This window comes from Symsagittifera roscoffensis, chromosome 6 (genome assembly GCF_963678635.1).
Source record: "Symsagittifera roscoffensis chromosome 6, txSymRosc1.1, whole genome shotgun sequence".
Taxonomy (NCBI): Eukaryota; Metazoa; Xenacoelomorpha; order Acoela; family Convolutidae; genus Symsagittifera; species Symsagittifera roscoffensis.
Window position 1 is genome coordinate 13,030,995 of NC_087067.1, and position 13,800 is coordinate 13,044,794.

The 13,800-nt window shown below is 32.1% G+C and overlaps 12 non-coding genes across 12 annotated transcripts; all 12 read left to right on the top strand.

The window, feature by feature from the left end:
• The first annotated feature begins 1,326 nt into the window (after positions 1-1,326).
• Positions 1,327-1,408, top strand: Trnas-gcu (transfer RNA serine (anticodon GCU)). Its single transcript has one exon. It is a non-coding gene; the product is annotated as a tRNA-Ser (tRNA).
• A 660-nt stretch (positions 1,409-2,068) lies between these two features.
• Trnas-gcu (transfer RNA serine (anticodon GCU)) lies at positions 2,069-2,150 on the top strand. Its single transcript has one exon. It is a non-coding gene; the product is annotated as a tRNA-Ser (tRNA).
• A 667-nt stretch (positions 2,151-2,817) lies between these two features.
• On the top strand, positions 2,818-2,899 carry Trnas-gcu (transfer RNA serine (anticodon GCU)). The gene has a single exon. It is a non-coding gene; the product is annotated as a tRNA-Ser (tRNA).
• Positions 2,900-6,653: 3,754 nt separating this feature from the next.
• Positions 6,654-6,734, top strand: Trnas-gcu (transfer RNA serine (anticodon GCU)). The gene has a single exon. It is a non-coding gene; the product is annotated as a tRNA-Ser (tRNA).
• A 1,399-nt stretch (positions 6,735-8,133) lies between these two features.
• On the top strand, positions 8,134-8,215 carry Trnas-gcu (transfer RNA serine (anticodon GCU)). The gene has a single exon. It is a non-coding gene; the product is annotated as a tRNA-Ser (tRNA).
• Positions 8,216-8,882: 667 nt separating this feature from the next.
• Positions 8,883-8,964, top strand: Trnas-gcu (transfer RNA serine (anticodon GCU)). Its single transcript has one exon. It is a non-coding gene; the product is annotated as a tRNA-Ser (tRNA).
• Positions 8,965-9,631: 667 nt separating this feature from the next.
• On the top strand, positions 9,632-9,713 carry Trnas-gcu (transfer RNA serine (anticodon GCU)). Its single transcript has one exon. It is a non-coding gene; the product is annotated as a tRNA-Ser (tRNA).
• A 668-nt stretch (positions 9,714-10,381) lies between these two features.
• Trnas-gcu (transfer RNA serine (anticodon GCU)) lies at positions 10,382-10,463 on the top strand. Its single transcript has one exon. It is a non-coding gene; the product is annotated as a tRNA-Ser (tRNA).
• A 667-nt stretch (positions 10,464-11,130) lies between these two features.
• On the top strand, positions 11,131-11,212 carry Trnas-gcu (transfer RNA serine (anticodon GCU)). The gene has a single exon. It is a non-coding gene; the product is annotated as a tRNA-Ser (tRNA).
• A 667-nt stretch (positions 11,213-11,879) lies between these two features.
• Positions 11,880-11,961, top strand: Trnas-gcu (transfer RNA serine (anticodon GCU)). Its single transcript has one exon. It is a non-coding gene; the product is annotated as a tRNA-Ser (tRNA).
• A 666-nt stretch (positions 11,962-12,627) lies between these two features.
• Trnas-gcu (transfer RNA serine (anticodon GCU)) lies at positions 12,628-12,709 on the top strand. Its single transcript has one exon. It is a non-coding gene; the product is annotated as a tRNA-Ser (tRNA).
• A 668-nt stretch (positions 12,710-13,377) lies between these two features.
• On the top strand, positions 13,378-13,458 carry Trnas-gcu (transfer RNA serine (anticodon GCU)). The gene has a single exon. It is a non-coding gene; the product is annotated as a tRNA-Ser (tRNA).
• Positions 13,459-13,800: the final 342 nt, after the last annotated feature.

Sequence of the window (13,800 nt, forward strand, 5' to 3'; positions counted from 1 at the left end):
TGGAGTGCTATAAACTGTTGAAATTCGTCTGAACAAATAGTCAAGCAACCAAACCTTGAAAATTTTTAGGTTTGTTTATGCAGAAAATAGGACGGCCAACGTATACATTTTTCTATTGAATCCATTCCATCAATGGAAACTTGAGAAACTTCAGGTGTTTTTGGCAAAGTTTTCCCACAAAAAACTATAGTTTTTCAGTGGAATGAATTCAAGTTTAATATTTCCTTAGATTTTTGTTTTGCTTCGTTTTCTAGTTTGAAAGCTCTAACAGGTTGCGTAGAAAAACTTGAAATTTCAGCGAAACGATTTGGTCTATAAAACGGTTTGAACTAGTCCAGTTTTATGATTAGAGTGCTTACTTAAAAATTAGTTTTTTTTGTAAATATGGACTTCAAGCCTCTTTTTGATCGAACAATGGCTTGATTTAATACGTTTCATTGTTTTGAGCAAAAAAAAACTCTTCTATTTGAAGCAAAGCAACATTGCTTGAAAATTTTATTGGTTCGATTCGTCTGACCAATTAATTAATTGTGCTCAGACAGGGTGACCGAGTGGTTAAAGCGTTGGACTGCTAATTTAATATGGTCTCCATGCGTGGGTTTGAATCCCTTCTTTGTCGATTAGTTTTTGAAAACACATGAACTGAAATCGGTAAGCACAAAACTGATGTTTATCCAAGTTAGTTAACAACTAACCAAAAAAATTTACACAAAATTCAGTGAACGACATGACATGCAAACATTTGAAATGTTTCTAAACAGGCTAGTCAAGCAGACAAACTTTGAAAATTTTAAGTTATTTCATGAAAAAAATCGGATGGCCAATGTTATACGTTTTTCTATTGAAACCATTCAAGCAATGGAATTTTAAAAAAGTTCAGATTACTTTGTTGGCCAAGTTTCTCCACAAAAAACAATCGTTATTCAATGGAAGCACTTCATTTTTAAATTTTCCTTAGAGTTTTATTCCGCTTCGTTTCCTAGTTTGAAAGCTTTAACAGGTTGCTTAGAAAAAATCGAAAATTTAACGAATTTATTTGGTCTATAAAACGGTTTGAACTAGTCCAGTTTTATGACTAGAGTGTTTACTTATTCAATAAATTTTTTCAATAAAGACTTCAAGCCTCTTTTTGATCGAAAAATGGCTTGATTTAATACGTTTTTTTGTTTTGAGCAAAAAAACTCTTCTATTTGAAGCAAAAATTCTTCAATGTTTTGAGCAAAAAAAAATATTCTATTTGAAGCAAAGCAACATTGCTTCAAAATTTTATTGGTTCAATTCGTTTAAACAGTGATGGCCGTTGGCTCGATTCGTTGAAACAATAATGACAGGGTGGCCGAGTGGTTAAGGCGTTGGACTGCTAATCCAATATGGTCTCCGGGCGTGGGTTCGAATCCCATCTCTGTCGATTAGTTTTTAAAAATTGATGAACTGAATTCGTTAAGCAAAAAAACTGATATTTCCCTTATTTTGTTACTAATTCACAGAGAATTTTGTCAGGTCGAAAAATTTTAGAGAAACAATCGGCTCACAAACTTTTGAAATTCGTCTGAACAGTTAGTCAAGCAACCAAACCTTGAAAAATTTTAAGTTTATTTTTGCAGAAAACTGGATGGCCAATGTATACATTTTTCTATTGAAACCATTCCAGCAATGGAAAATAGAAAAACTTCAGTTTTTTTTGTTGGCCAAGTTTTTCCACAAAAAACTATAGTTTTTCAATGGAAGCACTTCATTTTTAAATTTTCCTTAGATTTTATTCCGCTTCGTTTCCTAGTTTGAAAGCTTTAACAGGTTGCTTAGAAAAAATTGAAAATTTAACGAAACCATTTGGTCTATAAAACGGTTTGAACTAGTCCAGTTTTATGACTAGAGTGTTTACTTATTCATTAAATTTTTTAAAAATAGACTTCAAGCCTCTTTTTGATCGAACAATGGCTTGATTTAATACGTTTCATTGTTTTGAGCAAATAAAAACTATTCTGTTTGAAGCAAAGCAACATTGCTTCAAAATTTTATTGGTTCAATTCGTTTGATGGCCATTGGTTCGATTCGTTTAAACAACAAGGACATGGTGGCCGAGTGGTTAAGGCGTTGGACTGCTAATCCAATACGGTCTCCGTGCGTGGATTCGAATCCCATCTCTGTCGATTAGTTTTTAAAAATTGATGAACTGAATTCGTTAAGCAAAAAAACTGATATTTCCCTAATTTTGTTACTAATTCACAGAAAAATTTGTCAGGTCGAAAAATTTTAGAGAAACAATCGGCTTACAAATTTTTGAAATTCGTCTGAACAGTTAGTCAAGCAACCAAACCTTGAAAAATTTTAAGTTTATTTTTGCAGAAAATTGGATGGCCAGTGTATACATTTTTCTATTGAAACCATTCCAGCAATGGAAATTTGAAAAATTTCAGGGTTTTTTTGTTGGCCAAGTTTTTCCACAAAAAAACTATAGTTTTTCAATGGAAGCACTTCATTTTTAAATTTTCCTTAGATTTTATTCCGCTTCGTTTCCTAGTTTGAAAGCTTTAACAGGTTGCTTAGAAAAAATTGAAAATTTAACGAAACTATTTGGTCTATAAAACGGTTTGAACTAGTCCAGTTTTATGACTAGAGTGTTTACTTATTCATTAAATTTTTTAAAAATAGACTTCAAGCCTCTTTTTGATCGAACAATGGCTTGATTTAATAGGTTTCATTGTTTTGAGCAAAAAAACTATTCTATTTGAAGCAAAGCAACATTGCTTCAAAAATTTATTGGTTCAATTCGTTTAAATAGTGATGGCCATTGGTTCGATTCGTTTTAATAACAATGACAGGGTGGCCGAGTGGTTAAGGCGTTGGACTGCTAATCAAATACGGTCTCCGTGCGTGGGTTCGAGTCCCAGCTCTGTCGGTTAGTTTTTAACAACTAACCAAAAAAGTTTACACAAAACTTCAGTGAATGACATGACATGCAAACATTTGAATATTTTCTAAACAGACTAGTCAAGCTGACAAACTTTGAAAATTTTCAAGTTATTTCATGAAGAAAATCGGATGGCCATTGTTATACGTTTTTCTATTGAAACCATTCAAGCAATGGAATTTTGAAAAATTTCAGATTACTTTGTTAGCCAAGTTTCTCCACAAAAAAACAATCGTTTTTTAATGGAAGACTTTCATTTTTATATTTTCCTTAGATTTTTATTCTGCTTCGTTTCCTAGTTTGAAAGCTTTAACAGGTTGCTTAGAAAAAATTGAAAATTTAGCGAACTGATTTGGTCTATAAAACGAATTGATCTAGCCCAGTTCTATGACTAGAGTGCTGACTTATTCATTAAAACTTTTGAATATAGAAATTAAGTCTCTTTTTGATCAAACAATGGCCTGATTTAATATATTAATATGTTTCAACGCTTTGAGCAAAAAAAAACTATTCTATTTGAAGCAAAGCAACATTGCTTCAAAATTTTTTTGGTTCAATTCGTTTAAACAGTGATGGCCACACATGCAAACAATTGTTTTCGTATTGATCAATTTAAGCCAAAAATAAAAAAAGAATTAAAAAATTAACAATGCAAGAATAACATGTTAAAGTTTTTCTGGAAAGCGAGAAAATAAAAGAGTTTCATAATATGCGTGCAAATTTTCTAGCGCTTATATAACTTTTATTCCTAATGTTTTTCAAACTAATGAAATGTTTCACCCTGGACTACTCATCTATTCTCAAAGATAAATGAAAATGTGAATAAAAAATCATAACAAAAGATGAAATAAAAATCAATTAAGAATAAAAAAATTTAATAAAAGAGCTGACGAATCGCAGAAGAGTTCTGGAGGTTTTCCATAGAACCATGAGCTAGTCGAGGTAGGTTTGGTTGATGTGGTGGGGTATTTTGAGGCCCCCTTGTTTCTGAAAAGCCCATGGTATTCTGAGCAGAGCCAACATCCTCCCAGGAAAAGAGGCAATTGTCGACTGCTTCATCCACATATCTAGAGTCAGGAACCTCGTGTAGTTCATTTCGAACTGCTCAGACACTTACTGCTTCATTTGCATAGATCCAAGTTGGTTCTCTGTGATGGGTACTTGCATCATATGATACTCTTTGAAACCCCTTCGCATCACTTTCCCAATGGGCCAGACTTGAATTGCGAGATCATCTGAGTTAGAAAGACACGGGAGACTGTTTTGAACTAAAAATGGTATTTCACAGAAAAAATTTGATTTTTTTTCTTGTAAAGTAACTCGCGGAAACTCAAATGCTTCTCCATAGACCTCCCAAAATAATGATAGAAAACTTTTTTAAAAGTTTTTTGTAGCGTGTAGAAAATTCTTGGTTTATCTTTGTTTGGCTTATCTCAAACAAAAAACGATAAAAAATACTCGGTTGTGATTGGTTGATTTTACCTAAGCAACAAAAACAAAATGAATTTCTTTTTTGATTTCAATCTATAGTAAAACAATTGATCATCTTAATTGCATATCTGTTTTTGTTACCTATCCTCAATTTTTTGGTCCTCAATGATCCTCAATGAAATGGAAGTTTTTAAATCTTTCATAACTTAATTTATACTAAGTTATTTTTTTATTTACTGAGATGTTATCACTGGAAAAAACGGAAGAGTTGCAAGTAAACGAGTGGTGGAGTGATAAAAATGCTGGAGATCCTATACGTTTTCGTTGTTCAGGTTTTTTTTTCATTTCATTTATCTGAAAACGTACAAAGTATCTGAATTGATTCAAAAAATCTTCAGCAATTCCGTCAATTTGAATAAAAAGAAGAAAAAACATTTTGTCAACTGAGTTTATTTTATTCAATAAGAGGTTTTTTGTAAGAATAAAAAATTTTGTTGAACTGAAACTATTAATAAGAAAACTTCTAAAAAAAAAGAAGTTTTCTCCAAAACTACTCCTAATTTTCACAATCTTGATTCAGCATCTTGAAATAGATTTGAACACAAAAAAAACGCAATTTATCTAAAAGTGATGATATATTTCATCAATATCAACACCCTGTAAAAAAACCATTATTTCTGGAGTTCAGAGTGGGTGATTTTTTAATTGATTTTTTTTAGAAAATAAAAAGTTCAGAAGATTCAAGAAAGAAGTTTATGCGTAATGACTACACAGTAAGTACCAGGAACTATTGTGAAGATTCAACAATTGAAATATTATAGAATCTAATGTGTGATGACGTCATTTTCTCTGGTGGATTTATTCCCCAACTTTCATTGTTCTTTAAAAAAAGCGCGAAAACTGTTCTGAATTTCTTAAAAGAACTGCAAAATTCTTTTAAATTTTTTGAGAAAAGCGCTGAAAAATTGAATTTTTGTTTTAAGAAACATGAAAAAAGAAAAAAATTGCTTAGAATTGATATTGGTGACTTGGAGTGCTATAAACTGTTGAAATTCGTCTGAACAAATAAACAAGCAACCAAACCTTGAAAAATTTTAAGTTTGTTTATGCAGAAAATAGGATGGCCAAGGTATACATTTTTCTATTGAAACCATTCCATCAATGGAAACTTGAAAAACTTCAGGTTTTTTTGGCAAAGTTTTCCCACAAAAAAAATATAGTTTTTCAGTGGAATCAATTCAAGTTTAAATTTTCCTTAGATTTTTGTTTTGCTTCGTTTTCTAGTTTGAAAGCTCTAACAGGTTGCATAGAAAAACTTGAAATTTCAGCGAAACGATTTGGTCTATAAAACGGTTTGAAATAGTCCAGTTTTATGACTAGAGTGCTTACTTATTCATTAAATTTTTTAAATATAGACTTCAAGCCTCTTTTTGATCGAACAATGGCTTGATTTGATACGTCTCATTGTTTTGAGCAAAAAAAAACTCTTCTATTTGAAGCAAAGCAACCTTGCTTGAAAATTTTATTGGTTCGATTCGTCTGACCACTTATTTAATTGTGCTCGGACAGGGTGACCGAGTGGTTAAGGCGTTGTACTGGTAATTTAATATGGTCTCCATGGTGGGTTTGAATCCCATCTGTGTCGATTAGTTTTTGAAATCACATGAACTGAAATCGGTAAGCACAAAACTGATGTTTACCCAAGTTAGTTAACAACTAACCAAAAAATTTTACACAAAATTTCAGTGAACGACATGACATGCAAACATTTGAAATTTTTCTAAACAGACTACTCAAGCAGACAAACTTTGAAACATTTCAAGTTGTTTCATGAAGAAAATCGGATGGCCAATGTTATACGTTTTTCAATTAAAACCATTCAAGCAAGGGAATTTTAAAAAAGTTCAGATTACTCTGTTGGCCAAGTTTGTCCACAAAAAACAATCGTTTTTCAATGGAAGCACTTCATTTTTAAATTTTCCATAGATTTTTATTCCGCTTCGTTTCCTAGTTTGAAAGCTTTAACAGGTTGCTTAGAAAAAATTGTAAATATAATTAAACTATTTGGTCTATAAAACGGTTTGAACTAGTCCAGTTTTATGACTAGAGTGTTTACTTATTCATAATATTTTTTTTAAATATAAATTTCAAGCCTCTTTTTGATCAAACAATGGCTTGATTTAATAAGTTTCAATGTTTTGAGCAAAAAAAAACTATTCTATTTGAAGCAAAGCAACATTGCTTCAAAATTTTAATGGTTCAATTCGTTTAAACAGTGATGGCCATTGGTTCGATTCGTTTAAATAATAATGAAAGGGTGGCCGAGTGGTTAAGGCGTTGGACTGCTAATCCAATTCGTCTCCGTGCGTGGGTTCGAATCCCATCTCGTTCGATTAGTTTTTAAAAATTGATGAACTGAATTCGTTAAGCAAAAAAACTGATATTTCCCTAATTTTGTTACTAATTCACAGAAAAATTTGTCAGGTCGGAAAATTTTAGAGAAACAATCGGCTCACAAACTTTTGAAATTCGTCTGAACAGTTAATCAAGCAACCAAACCTTGAAAAATTTTAAGTTTATTTTTGCAGAAAATTGGATGGCCATTGTATACACTTTTCTATTGAAACCATTCCAGCATTGGAAATTTGAAAAACTTCAAGTTTTCTTGTTGGCCAAGTTTTTCCACAAAAAACTACAGTTTTTCAATGGAAGCACTTCATTTTTAAATTTTCCTTAGATTTTTATTCCGCTTCGTTTCCTAAGTTGAAAGCTTTAACAGGTTGCTTAGAAAAAATTGAAAATTTAACGAAACTATATGGTCTATAAAACGGTTTGAACTAGTCCAGTTTTATGACTAGAGTGTTTACTTATTCATTAAATTTTTTAAAAAAAGACTTCAAGCCCCTTTTTGATCGAACAATGGCTTGATTTAATAAGTTTTTTTGTTTTGTGTAAAAAAACTCTTCTATTTGAAGCAAAGCAACATTGCTTGAAAATTTTATTGGTTCGATTCGTGTGACCAATTAATTAATTGTGCTCAGACAGGGTGACCGAGTGGTTAAGGCGTTGAACTGCTAATGTTATATGGTCTCCGTGCGTGGGTTCGAATCCCATCTCTGTCGATTAATTTTTTAAAAATTGATGAACTGAATTCGTTAAGCAAATAAACTGATATTTCCCTAATTTTGTTACTAATTCACAGAGAAATTTGTCAGGTCGAAAAATTTTAGAGAAACAATCGGCTCACAAACTTTTGAAATTCGTCTGAACAGTTAGTCATGCAACCAAACCTTGAAAAATTTTCAGTTTATTTTTGCAGAAAATCGGATGGCCAATGTATACATTTTTCTATTGAAACCATTCCAGCAATGGAAATTTGAACAACTTCAGGTTTTTTTGTTGGCCAAGTTTTTCCACAAAAAACTATAGTTTTTCAGTGGAATCAATTTAAGTTTAAATTTTCCCTAGATTTTTGTTTTGCTTCGTTTTCTAGTTTGAAAGCTTTAGCAGGTTGCTTAGAAAAACTTGAAATTTCAGCGAAACAATTTGGTCTATAAAACGGTTTGAACTAGTCCAGTTTTATGACTAGAGTGCTTAATTATTCATTAAGTTTTTTAAATATAGACTTCAAGCCTCTTGTTGATCGAACAATGGCTTGATTTAATACGTTTCAATGCTTTGAGCAAAAACAAACTATTCTATTTGAAGCAAAGCAACATTGCTTCAAAACTTTATTGGTTCAATTCGTTTAAACAGTGATGGCCATTGGTTCGATTCGTTTAAACAACAAGGACAGGGTGGCCGAGTGGTTAAAGAGTTGGACTGCTAATCCAATACGGTCTCCGTGCGTGGGTTCGAATCCCATCTCTGTCGATTAGTTTTTAAAAATTGATGAACTGAATTCGTTAAGCAAAAAAACTGATATTTCCCTAATTTTGTTACTAATTCACAGAGAAATTTGTCAGGTCGAAAAATTTTAGAGAAACAATCGGCTCACAAACTTTTGAAATTTGTCTGAACAGTTAGTCATGCAACCAAACCTTGAAAAATTTTAAGTTTATTTTTGCAGAAAATCGGATGGCCAATGTATACATTTTTCTATTGAAACCATTCCAGCAATGGAAATTTGAAAATCTTCAGGTTTTTTTGTTGGCCAAGTTTTTCCACAAAAAACTATAGTTTTTCAGTGGAATCAATTCAAGTTTAAATTTTCCTTAGATTTTTGTTTTGCTTCGTTTTCCAGTTTGAAAGCTCTAACAGGTTGATTGAAAAACTTGAAATTTCAGCGAAACGATTTGGTCTATAAAACGGTTTGAACTAGTCCAGTTTTATGACTAGAGTGCTTACTTATTCATTAAATTTTCTAAATATAGACTTCAAGCCTCTTTTTTATCGAACAATGGCTTGATTTAATACGTTTCAATGCTTTGAGCAAAAACAAACTATTCTATTTGAAGCAAAGCAACATTGCTTCAAAACTTTATTGGTTCAATTCGTTTAAACAGTGATGGCCATTGGTTCGATTCGTTTAAACAACAAGGACAGGGTGGCCGAGTGGTTAAGGCGTTGGACTGCTAATCCAATACGTTCTCCGTGCGTGGGTTCGAATCCCATCTCTGTCGATTAGTTTTTAAAAATTGATGAACTGAATTCGTTAAGCAAAAAAACTGATATTTCCCTAATTTTGTTTCTAATTCACAGAAAAATTTGTCAGGTCGAAAAATTTTAGAGAAACAATCGGCTCACAAACTTTTGAAATTCGTCTGAACAGTTAATCAAGCAACCAAACCTTGAAAAATTTTAAGTTTATTTTTGCAGAAAATTGGATGGCCATTGTATACACTTTTCTATTGAAACCATTCCAGCATTGGAAATTTGAAAAACTTCAAGTTTTCTTGTTGGCCAAGTTGTTCCACAAAAAACTACAGTTTTTCAATGGAATCAATTCAAGTTTAAATTTTCCTTAGATTTTTGTTTTGCTTCGTTTTCTAGTTTGAAAGCTCTAACAGGTTGATTGAAAAACTTGAAATTTCAGCGAAACGATTTGGTCTATAAAACGGTTTGAACTAGTCCAGTTTTATGACTAGAGTGCTTACTTATTCATTAAGTTTTTTAAACATAGACTTCAAGCCTCTTTTTGATCGAACAATGGCTTGATTTAATACGTTTCAATGCTTTGAGCAAAAACAAACTATTCTATTTGAAGCAAAGCAACATTGCTTCAAAACTTTATTGGTTCAATTCGTTTAAACAGTGATGGCCATTGGTTCGATTCGTTTAAACAACAAGGACAGGGTGGCCGAGTGGTTAAGGCGTTGGACTGCTAATCCAATACGGTCTTCGTGCGTGGGTTCGAATCCCATCTCTGTCGATTAGTTTTTAAAAATTGATGAACTGAATTCGTTAAGCAAAAAAACTGATATTTCCCTAATTTTGTTACTAATTCACAGAAAAATTTGTCAGGTCGAAAAATTTTAGAGAAACAATCGGCTCACAAAGTTTTGAAATTCGTCTGAACAGTTAGTCATGCAACCAAACCTTGAAAAATTTTAAGTTTATTTTTGCAGAAAATCGGATGGCCAATGTATACATTTCTCTATTGAAACCAATCCAGCAATGGAAATTTGAAAATCTTCAGGTTTTTTTGTTGGCCAAGTTTTTCCACAAAAAACTATAGTTTTTCAGTGGAATCAATTCAAGTTTAAATTTTCCTTAGATTTTTTGTTTTGCTTCGTTTTCTAGTTTGAAAGCTCTAACAGGTTGATTGAAAAACTTGAAATTTCAGCGAAACGATTTGGTCTATAAAACGGTTTGAACTAGTCCAGTTTTATGACTAGAGTGCTTACTTATTCATTAAGTTTTTTAAATATAGACTTCAAGCCTCATTTTGATCGAACAATGGCTTGATTTAATACGTTTCAATGCTTTGAGCAAAAACAAACTATTCTATTTGAAGCAAAGCAACATTGCTTCAAAACTTTATTGGTTCAATTCGTTTAAACAGTGATGGCCATTGGTTCGATTCGTTTAAACAACAAGGACAGGGTGGCCGAGTGGTTAAGGCGTTGGACTGCTAATCCAATACGGTCTCCGTGCGTGGTTTCGAATCTCATTGCTGTCGATTAGTTTTTAAAAATTGATGAACTGAATTCGTTAAGCATAAAAACTGATATTTCCCTAATTTTGTTACTAATTCACAGAGAAATTTGTCAGGTCGAAAAATTTTAGAGAAACAAACGGCTCACAAACTTTTGAAATTCGTCTGAACAGTTAGTCATGCAACCAAACCTTAAAAAATTTTAAGTTTATTTTTGCAGAAAATCGGATGGCCAATGTATACATTTCTCTATTGAAACCATTCCAGCAATGGAAATTTGAAAATCTTCAGGTTTTTTTGTTGGCCAAGTTTTTCCACAAAAAACTATAGTTTTTCAGTGGAATCAATTCAAGTTGAAATTTTCCTTAGATTTTTGTTTTGCTTCGTTTTCTAGTTTGAAAGCTCTAACAGGTTGATTGAAAAACTTGAAATTTCAGCGAAACGATTTGGTCTATAAAACGGTTTGAACTAGTCCAGTTTTATGACTAGAGTGCTTACTTATTCATTAAGTTTTTTAAATATAGACTTCAAGCCTCTTTTTGATCGAACAATGGCTTGATTTAATACGTTTCAATGCTTTGAGCAAAAACAAACTATTCTATTTGAAGCAAAGCAACATTGCTTCAAAACTTTATTGGTTCAATTCGTTTAAACAGTGATGGCCATTGGTTCGATTCGTTTAAACAACAAGGACAGGGTGGCCGAGTGGTTAAGGCGTTGGACTGCTAATCCAATACGGTCTCCGTGCGTGGGTTCGAATCCCATCTCTGTCGATTAGTTTTTAAAAATTGATGAACTGAATTCGTTAAGCAAAAAAACTGATATTTCCCTAATTTTGTTACTAATTCACAGAGAAATTTGTCAGGTCGAAAAATTTTAGAGAAACAATCGGCTCACAAACTTTTGAAATTCGTCTGAACAGTTAGTCATGCAACCAAACCTTGAAAAATTTTAAGTTTATTTTTGCAGAAAATCGGATGACCAATGTATACATTTTTCTATTGAAACCATTCCAGCAATGGAAATTTGAAAATCTTCAGGTTTTTTTGTTGGCCAAGTTTTTCTACAAAAAACTATATTTTTTCAGTGGAATCAATTCAAGTTTAAATTTTTCTTAGATTTTTGTTTTGCTTCGTTTTCTAGTTTGAAAGCTCTAACAGGTTGATTGAAAAACTTGAAATTTCAGCAAAACGATTTGGTCTATAAAACGGTTTGAACTAGTCCAGTTTTATGACTAGAGTGCTTACTTATTCATTAAGTTTTTTAAATATAGACTTCAAGCCTCTTTTTGATCGAACAATGGCTTGATTTAATACGTTTCAATGCTTTGAGCAAAAACAAACTATTCTATTTGAAGCAAAGCAACATTGCTTCAAAACTTTATTGGTTCAATTCGTTTAAACAGTGATGGCCATTGGTTCGATTCGTTTAAACAACAAGGACAGGGTGGCCGAGTGGTTAAGGCGTTGGACTGCTAATCCAATACGGTCTCCGTGCGTGGGTTCGAATCCCATCTCTGTCGATTAGTTTTTAAAAATTGATGAACTGAATTCGTTAAGCAAAAAAACTGATATTTCCCTAATTTTGTTACTAATTCACAGGGGAATTTGTCATGTCGAAAAATTTTAGAGAAACAATCGGCTCACAAACTTTTGAAATTCGTCTGAACAGTTAGTCATGCAACCAAACCTTGAAAAATTTTAAGTTTATTTTTGCAGAAAATCGGATGACCAATGTATACATTTTTCTATTGAAACCATTCCAGCAATGGAAATTTGAAAATCTTCAGGTTTTTTTGTTGGCCAAGTTTTTCCACAAAAAACTATATTTTTTCAGTGGAATCAATTCAAGTTTAAATTTTCCTTAGATTTTTGTTTTGCTTCGTTTTCTAGTTTGAAAGCTCTAACAGGTTGATTGAAAAACTTGAAATTTCAGCGAAACGATTTGGTCTATAAAACGGTTTGAACTAGTCCAGTTTTATGACTAGAGTGCTTACTTATTCATTAAATTTTCTAAATATAGACTTCAAGCCTCTTTTTTATCGAACAATGGCTTGATTTAATACGTTTCAATGCTTTGAGCAAAAAAAACTATTCTATTTGAAGCAAAGGAACATTGCTTCAAAACTTTATTGGTTCAATTCGTTTAAACAGTGATAGCCATTGGTTCGATTCATTTAAACAACAATGACAGGGTGGCCGAGTGGTTAAGGCGTTGGATTGCTAATCCAATACGGTCTCCGTGCGTGGGTTCGAATCCCATCTCTGTCGGTTAGTTTTCAAAAACTGATGAACTGAATTCGTTAAGCAAAAAAACTGATATTTCCCTAATTTTGTTACTAATTCATAGAGAAATTTGTCAGGTCGAAAAATTTTAGAGAAACAATCGGCTCACAAATTTTGAAATTCGTCTGAACAGTTAGTCAAGCAACCAAACCTTGAAAAACTTTAAGTTTATTTTTGCAGAAAATCGGATGGCCAATGTATATATTTTGCTATTGAAACCATTCCAGCAATGGAAATTTGAAAAACTTCAGGTTTTTTTTTGTTGGCCAAGTTTTTCCACAAAAACTATAATTTTTCAAATGAAGCACTTCATTTTTAAATTTTCCTTAGATTTTTATTCCGCTTCGTTTCCTAGTTTGAATGCTCTAGCAGGTTGCTTAGAAAAAATTGAAAATTTAACGAAACTATTTGGTCTATAAAACGTTTTGAACTAGTCCAGTTTTATGACTAGAGTGTTTACTTATTCATTAAATTTTTTTAAAATAGACATCAAGCCTCTTTTTGATCGAACAATGGCTTGATTTAATACGTTTCAATGTTTTGAGCAAAAAAAAACTATTCTATTTGAAGCAAAGCAACATTGCTTCAAAATTTTATTGGTTCAATTCGTTTAAACAGTGATGGCCATTGGTTCGATTCGTTTAAATAACAATGACAGGGTGGCCGAGTAGTTAAGGCGTTGGACTGCTAATCCAATACGGTCTCCGTGCGTGGGTTCGAACCCATCTCTGTCGGTTAGTTTTCAAAAACTGATGAACTGAATTCGTTAAGCAAAAAAACTGATATTTCCCAAATTTTGTTACTAATTCATAGAGAAATTTGACAGGTCGAAAAATTTTAGAGAAACAATCGGCTCACAAATTTTTGAAATTCGTCTGAACAGTTAGTCAAGCAACCAAACCTTGAAAAACTTTAAGTTTATTTTTGCAGAAAATCGGATGGCCAATGTATACATTTTGCTATTGAAACCATTCCAGCAATGGAAATTTGAAAAACTTCAGGTTTTTTTGTTGGCCCAGTTTTTTCACAAAAAACTATAATTTTTCAATGGAAGCACTTCATTTTTAAATTTTCCT